The following is a 13,345-nucleotide window of genomic DNA, read 5'->3' on the forward strand; positions in this document are numbered from 1 at the left end:
CATGAAAAGAAGCGGACCCAGCTCCATCTTAGGTGAAATACCACTTGTCAGCTGCTTCCAGCTACAACAGGTCCCCTTTATTCTGACTCTTTGCCTTCTGCCAATCAGCCAATCTTCTATCCATACTAGTACCTTACCTTTAATACCATCGGCTCGTATCTTGTTAAGCAGTTTCATGTACAGCCCATCTTGTCAAAGGCCTTCTGAAAATCCAAGTAAACAACATCCACTGACTGTCCTTTGTCCTCCCCTTAAGGAAATCATGCTGACTTTGGCTTACTTTATCATGCACCTCCAAGTGCCCCAAAACCTCATTCTTAATAATGAATTCCAACTTCTTCCCAACCACTAAAGTCAGGCTAACTAGCCTATAATTTCCTTTCTTCTGCCTCCTTTCTTAAGGAATGGAGTGACATTTGCAATTTTGCAGTCCTCGGGAACTATTCCAGAATCTAGTTTTTTTTTGAAGTTCATTATTGAAGCCTCCACAGTCTCTTCAGGTGTCACTTTCAGAACCTTTGTGTGTAGTTCTTCTGGTCCAGGTGACTTATCTACCTTCAGACCTTTCAGCTTTCCAAGCACCTTCTCCTTGGTAATAGCAACCACACTTATTCTGAACCCCCATGCTCTCGAATTTCTGGCAAACTACTCATGTCTTCAGCAGCAAAGACATGCAAAATACTTATTAAGTTTGTCCGCCATTTCTTTGTCTCGCATTACTTCCTCTCCGTCGTTATTTTACAGTGGCCCAGTATCTGCTTTCACCTCTCTTTTACTCTTTATATACCTGAAAAAAAACATTTGGTATATTTTTGATATTTTTGGTTAGCTTACCTTCATATTTCATCCTTTCTATCCCTTTTTTTTAGTTACGTTTTGTTGGTTTTTAAAATCTTTACAATCCTCTAACTTCCCACTAATTGCTGCTCTATTATATGCTCTCTCTTTTGTTTTTATCCTGTCTTTGATTTCCATTGTCAGCCATGGTTTTCTCATCCTTTCTTTTGAATACTTCTGTAACTTTGGGATATATCTATCTTGCACCTTCCAAATTGTCGCCACATACTCTAGCCATTTCTGTTCCGCCATCATCCCTGCTGGTGTTCCCTTCCAATCAACTTTGACGAACTCTTCTCTCATGCCCCTGAAGTTACCTTTACTCCACTGTCATCAGATTTTATTTCTGACTGGTACATCTTATTTTATCCTCTCCCTCTCAACCTCAGGGTGAATTCTATCATATTATGATCACTTCCTTTGAAAGGTTCCTATTAGCTTTAAGCACCTTAATCAAATTTGTTTCATTACATAGAACTCAGGAGGTGGGAGGAGAAGATGGTGGCGTGCCTGTGTGTGCGCAGCCCTCCGGCGAAAAATGATATCATATCTGTTAAATAGGGGCCGTGGACAATTCTGATTTGATGGAGAATGGATGTGAAAGCACAGAGAAACATCTGGAGAAATTTCTGAAACGCCCGTTTGCTGCTGTCATTACTGTGTGGTTGGAAATCTTTCTGAGGGTAGGCCTCAAAATCCCCGGCCTTGCCTGCTTTTGGCGACCGAGAAGGAGGTCAAATTGTTCGGACAGAGATGGCGCTCAGTACTCAGTGTCGGACAGCTGATCAGAGCTTGAAGTTTTCGGATGATTCAGAGTCGGATTGTGGTCGGCATGGCAGGGAGAGTTTTTCTTCCTTCTCCCATCTGCATGAGATGTAGGACATTTGAGAAACTTTGAACTTTACTGTGCTCATGGACTTCTTCGTCAAGTTATGGTATTGTTGCACTGTTTGTAACTATACAAAAACATAGAAAATAGGTGCAGGAGTAGGCCATTCGGCCCTTCGAGCCTGCACCGCCATTCAGTATGATCATGGCTGATCATCCAACTCAGAACCCTGTACCAGCCTTTCCTCCATACCCCCGCTCCCTTTAGCCACAAGGGCCATATCTAACTCCTTCTTAAATATAGCCAATGAACTGGCCTCAACTATTTCCTGTGGCAGAGAATTCCACAGATTCACCACTGTCTGTGTGAAGAAGTTTTTCCTAATCTCGGTCCTAAAAGGCTTCCCCTTTATCCTCAAACTGTGACTCCTCGTTCCGGACTTCCCCAACATCGGGAACAATCTTCCTGCATCTAGCCTGTCCAATCCCTTTAGGATTTTATACGTTTCAATAAGATCCCCCCTCAATCTTCTAAATTCCAACGAGTATAAGCCTAGTTCATCCAGTCTTTCACCATATGAAAGTCCTTCCATCCCAGGAATCAATCTGGTGAACCTTCTTTGTACTCCCTCTATGGCAAGGATGTCTTTCCTCAGATTAGGGGACCAAAACTGCACACAATACTCCAGGTGTGGTCTCACCAAGGCCTTGTTCAACTGCAGTAGTACCTCCCTGCTGCTGTACTCGAATCCTCTTGCTATGAATGCCAGCATACCATTCACCTTTTTCACCGCCTGCTGCACCTGCATGCCCACTTTCAATGACTGGTATATAATGACACCCAGGTCTCATTGCACCTCCCCTTCTCCTAATCGGCCACAATTCAGATAATAATCTGTTTTCCTGTTTTTGCTACCAAAGTGAATAACCTCACATTTATCCACATTAAATTGCATCTGCCATGAATTTGCCCACTCACCCAACCTATCCAAGTCACCCTGCATCCTCTTAGCATCCTCCTCACAGCTAACACTGCCGCCCAGCTTCGTATCATCCACAAACTTGGAGATGCTGCATTTAATTCCCTCATCTAAATCATTAATATATATTGTGAACAACTGGGGTCCCAGCACTGAGCCTTGCGGTACCCCACTAGTCACTACCTGCTATTCTGAAAAAGTCCCGTTTATTCCCACTCTTTGCTTCCTGTCTGCTAACCAATTCTCTATCCACATCAATACCTTACCCCCCAACACCGTGTGCTTTAAGTTTGCACACTAATCTCCTGTGTGGGACCTTGTCAAAAGCCTTTTGAAAATCCAAATATACCACATCCACTGGTTCTCCCGTATCCACTCTACTAGTTACATCCTCAAAAAATTCTATGAGATTCGTCAGACAAGATTTTCCTTTCACAAATCCCTGCTGACTTTGTCCAATCATTTCACCGCTTTCCAAATGTGCTGTTATCACATCTTTGATAACTGACTCTAGCATTTTCCCCACCACTGATGTTAGGCTAACCGGTCTATAATTCCCTGGTTTATCTCTCCCTCCTTTTTTAAAAAGTGGGGTTACATTAGCCACCCTCCAATCCTCAGGAACTAGTCCAGAATCTAAAGAGTTTTGAAAAATTATCACTAATGCATCCATTATTTCTTGGGCTACTTCCTTAACCACTCTGGGATGCAGACCATCTGGACCTGGGGATTTATCTGCCTTTAATCCCTTCAATTTACCTAACACCATTTCGCTCAGTTCCTCCATCTCACTGGACCCTCTGTCCCCTACTATTTCCAGAAGATTATTTATGTCCTCCTTAGTGAAGACAGAACCAAAGTAGTTATTCAATTGGTCTGCCATGTCCTTGCTCCCAATAATCAATTCACCTATTTCTGTCTGTAGGGGACCTACATTTGTCTTAACCAATCTTTTTCTTTTCACATATCTATAAAAGCTTTTACAGTCAGTTTTTATGTTCCCTGCCAGTTTTCTCTTATAATCTTTTTTCCCTTTCCTAATTAAGCCCTTTGTCCTCCTCTGCTGGACTCTGAATTTCTCCCAGTCCTCAGGTGAGCCACTTTTTCTGGCTAATTTGTATGCTTCTTCTTTGGAATTGATACTATCCTTAACTTCCCTTGTCAGCCACGGGTGCACTAACTTCCCTGATTTATTCTTTTGCCAAACTGGGATGAACAATTGTTGTACTTCATCCATGCAATCCTTAAATGCTTGCCATTGCATATCCACCATCAACCCTTTAAGTGTCATTTGCCAGTCTATCTTAGCTAATTCACGTCTCATACCTTCAAAGTTACCCTTCTTTAAGTTCAGGACTTTTGTTTCTGAATTAACTATGTCACTCTCCATCTTAATGAAGAATTCCACCATTTTATGGTCACTCTTACCCAAGGGGCCTCTCACGACAAGATTGCTAATTAACCCTTCCTCATTGCTCAATACCCAGTCTAGAATAGCCTGCTCTCTAGTTGGTTCTTCGACATGTTGGTTCAAAAAACCATCCCGCATACATTCCAAGAAATCGTCTTCCTCAGCACCCTTACCAATTTGGTTCACCCAATCTATATGTAGATTGAAGTCACCCATTATAACTGCTGTTCCTTTATTGCACGCATTTCTAATTTCCTGTTTAATACCATCTCCAACCTCACTACTACTGTTAGGTGGCCTGTACACAACTCCCACCAGCGTTTTCTTCCGGCTAATGTCCTTCCTTTCTATTGCATTAATCTCCTCTCTAACCAGCAATGCTACCCCACCTCCTTTTCTTTCATGTCTATCCCTCCTGAATATTGAAAACCCCTGAATGCTGAGCTCCCATCCTTGGTCACCCTGGAGCCATGTCTCTGCACACTGCATGGATTTGTATACCAACTGTTCCATTTTAAGCTCTATCACTCCGGTTTCATCCCCCTGTCAACTTAGTTTAAACCCTCCCCTACAGCTTCAGCAAACCTGCCCACAAGGATATAGGGTGCCACAGTAGCATAGAGGTTAGAACATCACTATTACAGCTTGGGGCATTCCAGAGTTTGTAGTTCAATTCTGGCTCTGTATGTCCTCCTCATGATTTGTCTAGGTTTTCTTCAGATCCTCCTGTTTCCTCCCACAGTCCAAAGACTTACCCATTTGGTTAATTGGTCATTGTAAAGTGTCCTGTGATTAGATTCGGGTTACGGGTTAATCAGGTTTGTTGGGCCTTGCTAGGGCAATGTAGCTGGAAGGGCCCACTCCGTGCCATATTGCAAAATGAAAAATAAAAATAATTATTGGTTCCCCCTCAGGTTCAGGTGTAACCTGTCCTTTTTTTTTACAGGTCATACTTTCCCCAGAAGAGGTCCCAATGATCCAGTAATTTGAGACCCTGCCACCTGCACCAGTTTCTCAGTCACTCGTTCATCTGTAGTATCATCCCTTTCCTGCCCTGATTAGCACGTGGCACTGGGAGTAATCCAGAGATTGCTACCTTGGAGGTCTGACAATGAACACACAGAAAGAGATGAGAAACTGCTGCATTCCGGTTTTCACCAAAACATGGTTAAACAACAACATGCCCGACTTGGCATTCAGCTCAACAGGATGACTCTGTTCACACACTCAATGATTCAGGAACAGCTTCTACACTTCTGCCATCTGATCTCTGAATGGATATTGAACCCATGGATACTACCTCACTACTTTTATTCATTACTTAGTTTACTTAACTTTAATATACTGTATAAACTTCTTACTGTAATTCACAGTTTTTATTATCATGAATTGCATTGTACTGCTGCTGCATAACAACAAATTTCATGGCATATGAAAACACACAGTCCTCTTTTATTGTCATTTAGTAATGCATGCATTAAGAAATGATACAATATGCCAGTGATATTAAGCCTGATTCTGATTCTGATTCTGATCAAAACTCACAACTTTCTACAGATACGCAGTAGAGAGCATCCTAACATGATACATCACTGTAGGGCGCGGAAACTGCACAGCAGCAGATGGGAAGTCTTTACAAAAGGTAGTCAAAACTGCCCAACACATCACAGGCACAAGTCTACTCATCATTAAGGACATAAATACAGAAAGGTGCCGGAAAAAGGCCAGCAATATCATGAAGGATCCCATCCATCCTTCTCATCGACAGTTGTCCCCCTCCCATCAGGGAGGAGGCTATGTGGTATCCACACTAGGACCACAAGACTCAAAAAATAGTATCTTTCCCCGGGCAGTAAGAGTGATCAGTAATTCCACTCACTAACCTACCCCTCCACATCCTGCAACACTACTACTTTTGGGCTGAAGGGCCTGTAATGTGCTGTAGATTTCTATTTTCTTTATTATTTCCTGTCGGTCACCTTATGTACAGACACTCCTGTTGCTAGCTTTACTTTATATAAATATACACGCACAAATGCAGGAGGACTGCATCAGGTCAGGCAGCGTCTATGGAAGTAAACAGTTGACATTTTCAGCCGAGACCCTTCATTAGGATCTGGATTTCCTTACATGTGATCATTAAGCTGGACTCCACTGCTCTGCAGGCATTGTGGGCAATCTATATCTTCTGTTGGGAGTCATCTGTGGGAAGCTTTCTTTGTGTGTTCTTAAGACCCTAGATTATGATTTCCTTGCACCAATGCTTCCGTTGCTAACATTGTTTTGGAGACTGGCTAATGGAGATAACAGCGGAGATTAGGTGATCAGTATTCATTATGGTCTAAGTTTTGTGGACACCCTTGGATGGTAAGTGTCCAATCCCTGAATAACAGATGATATTATGAGTGCTCTCTGTTGAAGTAACATGTTGATTATGACAAAGCTGTGTTCCAAGGAAGAGGGCTCCACAGAACTCAGATTTCCTTCGTCCTTCCTTGCCAATCAAGAGGATTTTGTTCTCTTCAACCCTAACTTAGGAGCATCAGCTTGTCTCTCACCTGGATGCACCCCAGGGATTTACAAGGTTGAAGTAAAACCTGTTTAGTTTGACACACAGCTAGCATTAAATTCATAACAGAACATAGCAATGAATCTGTATTTTATAAATTAATTACGTACTCCATTTGTATGTATTCACTTTAAATATTATGAATAGTACATTGTTCATTGAGGTCCACGATGGCGGAAGATGGATGTCATCAATAATACTTCAAAAAAGCAGTGTTTTTGTACTTAGGGAGATTTCAAACACCCAGGAGCTAATTATGCTATAATTTTATAAAGCATGCAGGCTTAAGAGCAGGGAGGTTATGCTGCAACTATACAGGGTACTGGTGAGGCTGCACCTGGAATACTGCGTGCAGTTCTGGTCTCCTACTTGAGGAAGGATATACTGGCTTTGGAGGCAGTGCAGAGGAGGCTCACTTGGTTAATTCCAGAGATGAGGTAGTTAGTCTATGAGGAGAGATTGAGTCGCCTGGGACTGTACTCACTGGAATTCAGAAGAATGAGAGGAGATCTTAGAGAAACATATAAAATTATGAAAGTTTAAGTAAGATAGAGGCAGGAAAGTTGTTTCCATTGGTAGGTGAGACTAAAACTAGGGGATATAGCCTCAAGATTTGGGGGAGTAGATTTAGGATGGAGATGAGGAGGAACTGATTTTCCCAAATGGTGGTGAAAATCTCTGGAATTCTCTGCCCAGTGAAGGAGTGGGGGCTATCTCAGTAAATATATTTAGGACAAGGTTGGATAGATTTTTGCATAGTAGGGGAATTAAGGGTTATAGGGAAAAGGCAGGTAGGTGGAGATGAGTCCATGGCCAGATCAGCCATGATCTTATTGAATGGCGGAGCAGACTCAATGGGCCAGATGGCCTACTCTTGCTCCTATTTCTTATGTAACTACCATTCCAACTAGTATTACCGTCACAGTTAAAATAAAAACATTTTTCCAATGACTCAGTTGGTAAAGACTTTGTTCATTGTGTGTTTGTACCATTAATTCTAGGAATATTTCTGCTTAATCATCAGTGTGTGCTGAGTTATCTGATCCCACTTCTGAGATATTAAAGCTGACCTCAACTTCTGGAAGAATCATGATTCTCGATCCTGAGAATGAACTAATCATCTATGGTCATCCTGCTGAAAATGCTTCTGGTAAAGACATAATCAGGATCACCTCAAATATTCTCCTCATTGCAGTGCTTGGCACAGAGTTACAATGTGGCTAATTGTTTGAATTTGAAGATAATCTTTATGTGTGGGTGTCCTTAATCCGCCACTTTACCTTCGCAACGTGGATATAATTGAGATGGATCCAAGCCTTACCTTTTGCATCAAATGCTAAAATAACATTTGCTGGGTCCTGGGATAAGGTTTCAGTTTCTAATATTGCTGGTAGTCTTCAATCATTTATAGGAGCATGGCACCAAGTTCTCAGGCTTCCTGCAGTGCACCAATAGGCCCTCTCATAGTGCCGGCTGGCGGTGCAGTAGCATCAGCATCGGACTTTGAGACAAATGGTCCTGAGTTCAAATATGGCCGGCCACTTGCACGTTTTCCATCCATGCTGGTTTGAACTCAGCCTCGTAAAAAAACAGTTAACTGGCAAAAGTCCTGCCTGATGTGCCACAAGGTGTGAAAAGCAACAACAACAATAGGGCCTCTGAGACTTGAGTTGGCATGAAAGGAAATTTTGCAATGTTTATTAATTGGAACAACTCTGATAGGCAGCTCAGCTTGATTATGCAGACAGTCATTAAAACCTTAAAGTCAACCCAAAGCAATGGTTTCAATGCTGTTACATATCACATCTCTCTCGCTGGTTGAGATACTCAGTACAATGTCAAAATGTAACCTGTAAGTACCTATCCATTACAATCCCTATGACTATGGCTTCAAGGAGCACTTCATGTTCCTGCTGCCCATGCCTCATTAATTTCAACAGAGGATTTGAAGGAGAAATGGGCATCTTGGCCACAATGCACCAGATGCACCTCAAATCCACCTTTGGCTGTAAATGTATTGAGCCATTTAAAAAAAAATAATGGGCGATATCACTCTGTCCTGCTCTTAATATGTCTTATAAATCTCCACTTCAATTTACATGAGATAAATTAGGTTTGCAGATTGGTTATGAATTTGTCATAATCTTTGATGATGCTCTGCTCACAATGACTTGATTGGCATTTGTGTTTAATCTAGGTTAATTTTAAGGTTTTAGTTACAAATGTCTGGTGTGAGATGGCATCAGAGAAGGCTGTGTGGCGATTAGGAATTGACTGGGGATAGCATACTAATTTGTACAACACTTACTCTGCTACCAGGCTTAGTGCTCTGCTGGTGATGGGAACATGGCATAGTAGAGCTTCTAGCTCATAGCTCCGGAAACGTGGGTTCAATCCTGGCCTCTGCTGCTGACAGTGTGGAGTTTCCATATTCTCCTTGTGACTATATATAATTTCCTCAGGGTGTTCGGGATTCATCCCAAGGACATGTTAGGTTATTGGCCATTACAATTTTCTTTAGTTTGTATGTTGAGTGGTAGAATTTGGGAGGAGTTGATGGATATGTGGAGAGAATAAAATGGATTTCATGTAGGGTTGGAGATGAGTGGTTAATTGTTGGTACGGACTTGGTGTGGCAAAGGGCTTGTTTGACCTCATGACTAAGGGAGCAAGTGAGAATGTGTCATGGTCCGGATCGGGGTCCCTTTAAATTTACCTTGTTTATGTTACGATCCAGACCGTTGATTCCGTTTTCCCGTGTCCCTCGACTTTGGTGATTAGAGGCAACTAACGCTCGGCTGAACCGGTAATTTATAGTCTCCGGCTTTCAGCTGTTCGGCATGGGAGCATCTGCAAAGTCATCTAAGGTACGGTGTGCCAATGTCATCTGGCCGGAGCAAGCCTAGTCTCTGCCGAAGCATGTGCCGGTAATTCGCCTCTCCTCACCGGAGTAACCCAGTCCAGTTACCTCGCAAAGCAAGCCTGCAAAGTTTCCTCACCGAGGTGGGTCCGTCAGTTAACCTGCCGGAGGGAATCTAGAACCACTGTCTACTGTTCCCGGCCGTGTCGAGAGCTCACCACTACCCGGAGGCTCCAAGTCAAGTCCTGGCCCTGGCAGCAATCTAGCACCAAGTCAAGTCCTGGCCCTGGCGGCAATCTAGCACCAAGTCAAGTCCTGGCCCTGGCGGCATTCTAGCACCAAGTCAAGTCCTGTCCCTGGCAGCATTCAAGCACCAAGTCAAGTCCTGGACCTGGCAGCATTCAAGCACCAAGTCAAGTCCTGGTCCTAGCAGCATTCAAGCAGCAAGTCAAGTCCTGGCCCTGGCAGCTTCCCAGTTCTAAGTCAAGTCCTGGCCCTGGCGGTCTGTGATTCCTGTCCTACCCCCTTGTCTGAATCCCTTCTCTGCCCCTCTCGCCTCTAGCTCTCATCTGCAGCCCCCGCCTGCACTTCAGTCCAGTTCCATCGCCGGAGCTAGATAGGTACTGTCTGGTGTTCATTTGTGTTGGTCTTGTCTTGTTTTGTCCTCGCCTCCATGGGGGTAAGTCAGGTTGTCTTGCCGTTGCCCTGTGGGGAGTCATGTCTTGTCTTGTCTTGTCCTCGCCTCCGTGAGGTAGGTCAGACCGTCTTTCCGTTGCCCCGCGGGGGGGTCATGAGTCCCGGCCCTATGTCCTGTATCTAAGGAGGGGTCTCGACTCTGTGTTCTGTGTATGTGTCCATGGTTCCATGTACCTGCTGTCCCAAGACCGAGACTCTGTGTTCCCGTGTTTCTCCTCTCCCTAGCCCATGTCATGTCCATGTCTAGTTCTGGGGTCCAAGCCCCAGGCAAGACCCAGGTACTGGGTCCTTGCCTAGTCTCTGGCTCGGAGTCCATACCCTAGCCTCTTCATGTCTCCTTTAGTTCTGGGAGCCAATTCCGAGTCCTGGCCCAGACCCTTGGTTCCAGCCTAGTCGTAGTCCTCAGTCCTTGTCCAATTCGCTACTCCTGCTCCTGCCTAGTTCTCCTGATATCGAACAATAAACTAAATTTAATTAACCTCACAAGATGTATCTTGCATTTGGGTCCACCCTTGCTCCCTATGCCCCCACCATTGTGACAGAACGCTCCCGCCAAACATGGACCCAGCAGACACAAACTGTTTTTCCAAACTCTTGTCAGCCTGAAAGTCAAGGTGTAGTTGTTCTGTTTTGCCCGCCGGCCAAATCCCCCTCACCCACCCGGGTCATCGATAATACAGGCAAATCTGTTGGTTGCCTCGAGGCTCCCATTGGGAGGGGGATACTGTCACCATGGTCCGGATTAGGGTCCCTTTAAATTTACCTTGTTTATGTTACGATCCGGACCGTTGATTCCCTGTTTTCCCGTGTCCCTCGACTTTGGTGATTAGAGGCAACTAACGCTCGGCTGAACCGGTAGTTTATAGACTCTGGCTTTCAGCCATTCGGCACAGGAGTGCCTGCAAAGTCATCTAAGGTACGGTGTGCCGATGTCATCTGGCCGGAGCAAGCCTAGTCTCTGCCGAAGCGTGTGCCGGTAATTCACCCTTCCTCACCAGAGCAACCCGGTCCAGTTACCTCGCCGAAGTGAGCCTGCAAAGTTTCCTCACTGAGGTGGGCCCATCAGTTAACCCGTCGGAGGGAATCAAGAACCGCTGTCTACTGTTCCCGGGCTGAGTCGAGAGCTCGCCACTAACCAGAGGCTTCAAGTCAAGTCCTGGCTCCAGCGGCATTCAAGTTCCAAGTCAAGTCCTGGCCCTGGCGGCATTCAAGCACCAAGTCAAGTCCTGGTCCTCGCGGCATTCAAGCACCAAGTCAAGTCCTGGCCCTGGAGGCATTCAAGCACCAAGTCAAGTCCTGGTCCTGGTGGCATTCAAGCACCAAGTCAAGTCCTGGCCCTGGCGGCATTCAAGCACCAATTCAAGTCCTGGCCCTGGAGGCATTCAAGCACCAAGTCAAGTCCTGTCCCTGGCAGCATTCAAGCACTAAGTCAAGTCCTGGTCCTGGCGGCATTCAAGCACCAAGTCAAGTCCTTTCCCTGGCAGCATTCAAGCACCAAGTCAAGTCCTGGCCCTGGCGGCCTCCCAGTTCTGAGTCAAGTCCTGGCCCTGGTGGTCTGTGATTCCTGTCCTACCCCCTTGTCTGAATCCCTTCTCTGCCCCTCTCACCTCTAGCCCTCGTGTGCAGCCCCCGCCTGCACTTCGGTCTAGTTCCATCACCGGAGCTAGATAGGTACTGTCTGGTGTTCATTCGTGTTGGTCTTGTCTTGTCTTGTCCTCGCCTCCGTGGGGTAAGTCAGGCCGCCTTGCCGTTATTCCGTGGGGGGTCATGTTTTGTCTTGTCTGGTCCTCGCCTCCATGGGGGTAAGTCTGGCCGTCTTGCTGTTGCCCCACGGGAAGTCATGTCTTGTCCTGTCCTCACCTCCGTGGGGTAAGTCAGGCCGTCTTGCCGTTGCCCCGCGGAGAGTCATGTCTTGTCTTGTCTTGTCCTCGCCTCCGTGGGGTAAGTCAGGCCGTCTTGCCGTTGCCCCACGGAGAGTCATGAGTCTCGGCCCTATGTCCTGTACCCAAGGAGGGGTCCTGGCTCTCTGTTCTGTGTGTGAGTCCCGGCCCTATGTCCTGTACCCAAGGAGGGGTCCCAACTCTGTGTTCTGTGTATGTGTCCATGGTTCCATGTACCTGCTCTCCCAAGACCGAGGCTCTGTGTTCCCATGTTACTCCTCTCCCTAGCCCATATCATGTCCATGCCTGGTTCTGGGGTCCGAGCCCGAGGCAAGACCCAGGTACTGGGTCCTTGCCCAGTCCCTGGCTCGGAGTCCATACTCTAGCCTCTTCATGTCTCCTTTAGTTCTGGGAGCCGATTCCGAGTCCTAGCCCAGACCCTTGGTCCCAGCCTAGTCGTAGTCCTCAGTCCTTGTCCAGTTCGCTACTCCTGCTCCTGCCTAACTCTCCTGATGTCGAACAATAAACTAAATTTAATTAACCTCACAAGATGTGTCTTGCATTTGGGTCCACCCTTGTTCCCTATGCCCTGCCAGTGTGACAGAATGACGTAATAATAATTTGATTTTGCAGTGTATTCCTGGGGACCCCTATAGGAATAAACACAAAGTTTGTGTTTGGCAAATAGAACATTCCGGTCGATGCACAATCCGGTTGCGTTGGGGTGGTTTAGTTGAAGTTGCCACTTCAGGAAGTAAGCTTCATGGAGCTTGAGGTCTCAGGTCACACAGAATTCTAGATTGACTGTGCCCTGCGGGAGGGTCCTTGATCTGAACCGTTAACTCACCACAGAAGCAGCCTGACCAGCATTTTCTGCTTTTATTTTTGACTATGAACAACGTTATCTATGTAAATGAATTAACAAATCTCTTTGAACAGATTTGAGGAAAATCTGCTCTGTGTGAGAAACCATTTGATTGAGTAGGCCACCGTCAAGGGATGAAGGTGACTTCATTTCTCTCTCCAAACAATAAATTACATTTGTTAATTGAATGATGGCCGCCCATGGAGCTCAGTTCTTGTCTTGTCCTTCTCAATGTTTACTTTGTAAACAACTGACAAATCCTACCTTTGAAGGATATGTGGTCAGTTTATCATTTTCTTTCTCACCTTGAGAATACCATCTAAAACCTTCCCATTCAAAATGATTTTTCACTAACATTCTTACCTCTCTTCTTAGTATTCAGTTACTTCCCGAGATCACGGAGGCAGAGTTTAGCGGAA

This window comes from Mobula birostris, chromosome 1 (genome assembly GCF_030028105.1).
Source record: "Mobula birostris isolate sMobBir1 chromosome 1, sMobBir1.hap1, whole genome shotgun sequence".
Lineage (NCBI taxonomy): Eukaryota > Metazoa > Chordata > Chondrichthyes > Myliobatiformes > Myliobatidae > Mobula > Mobula birostris.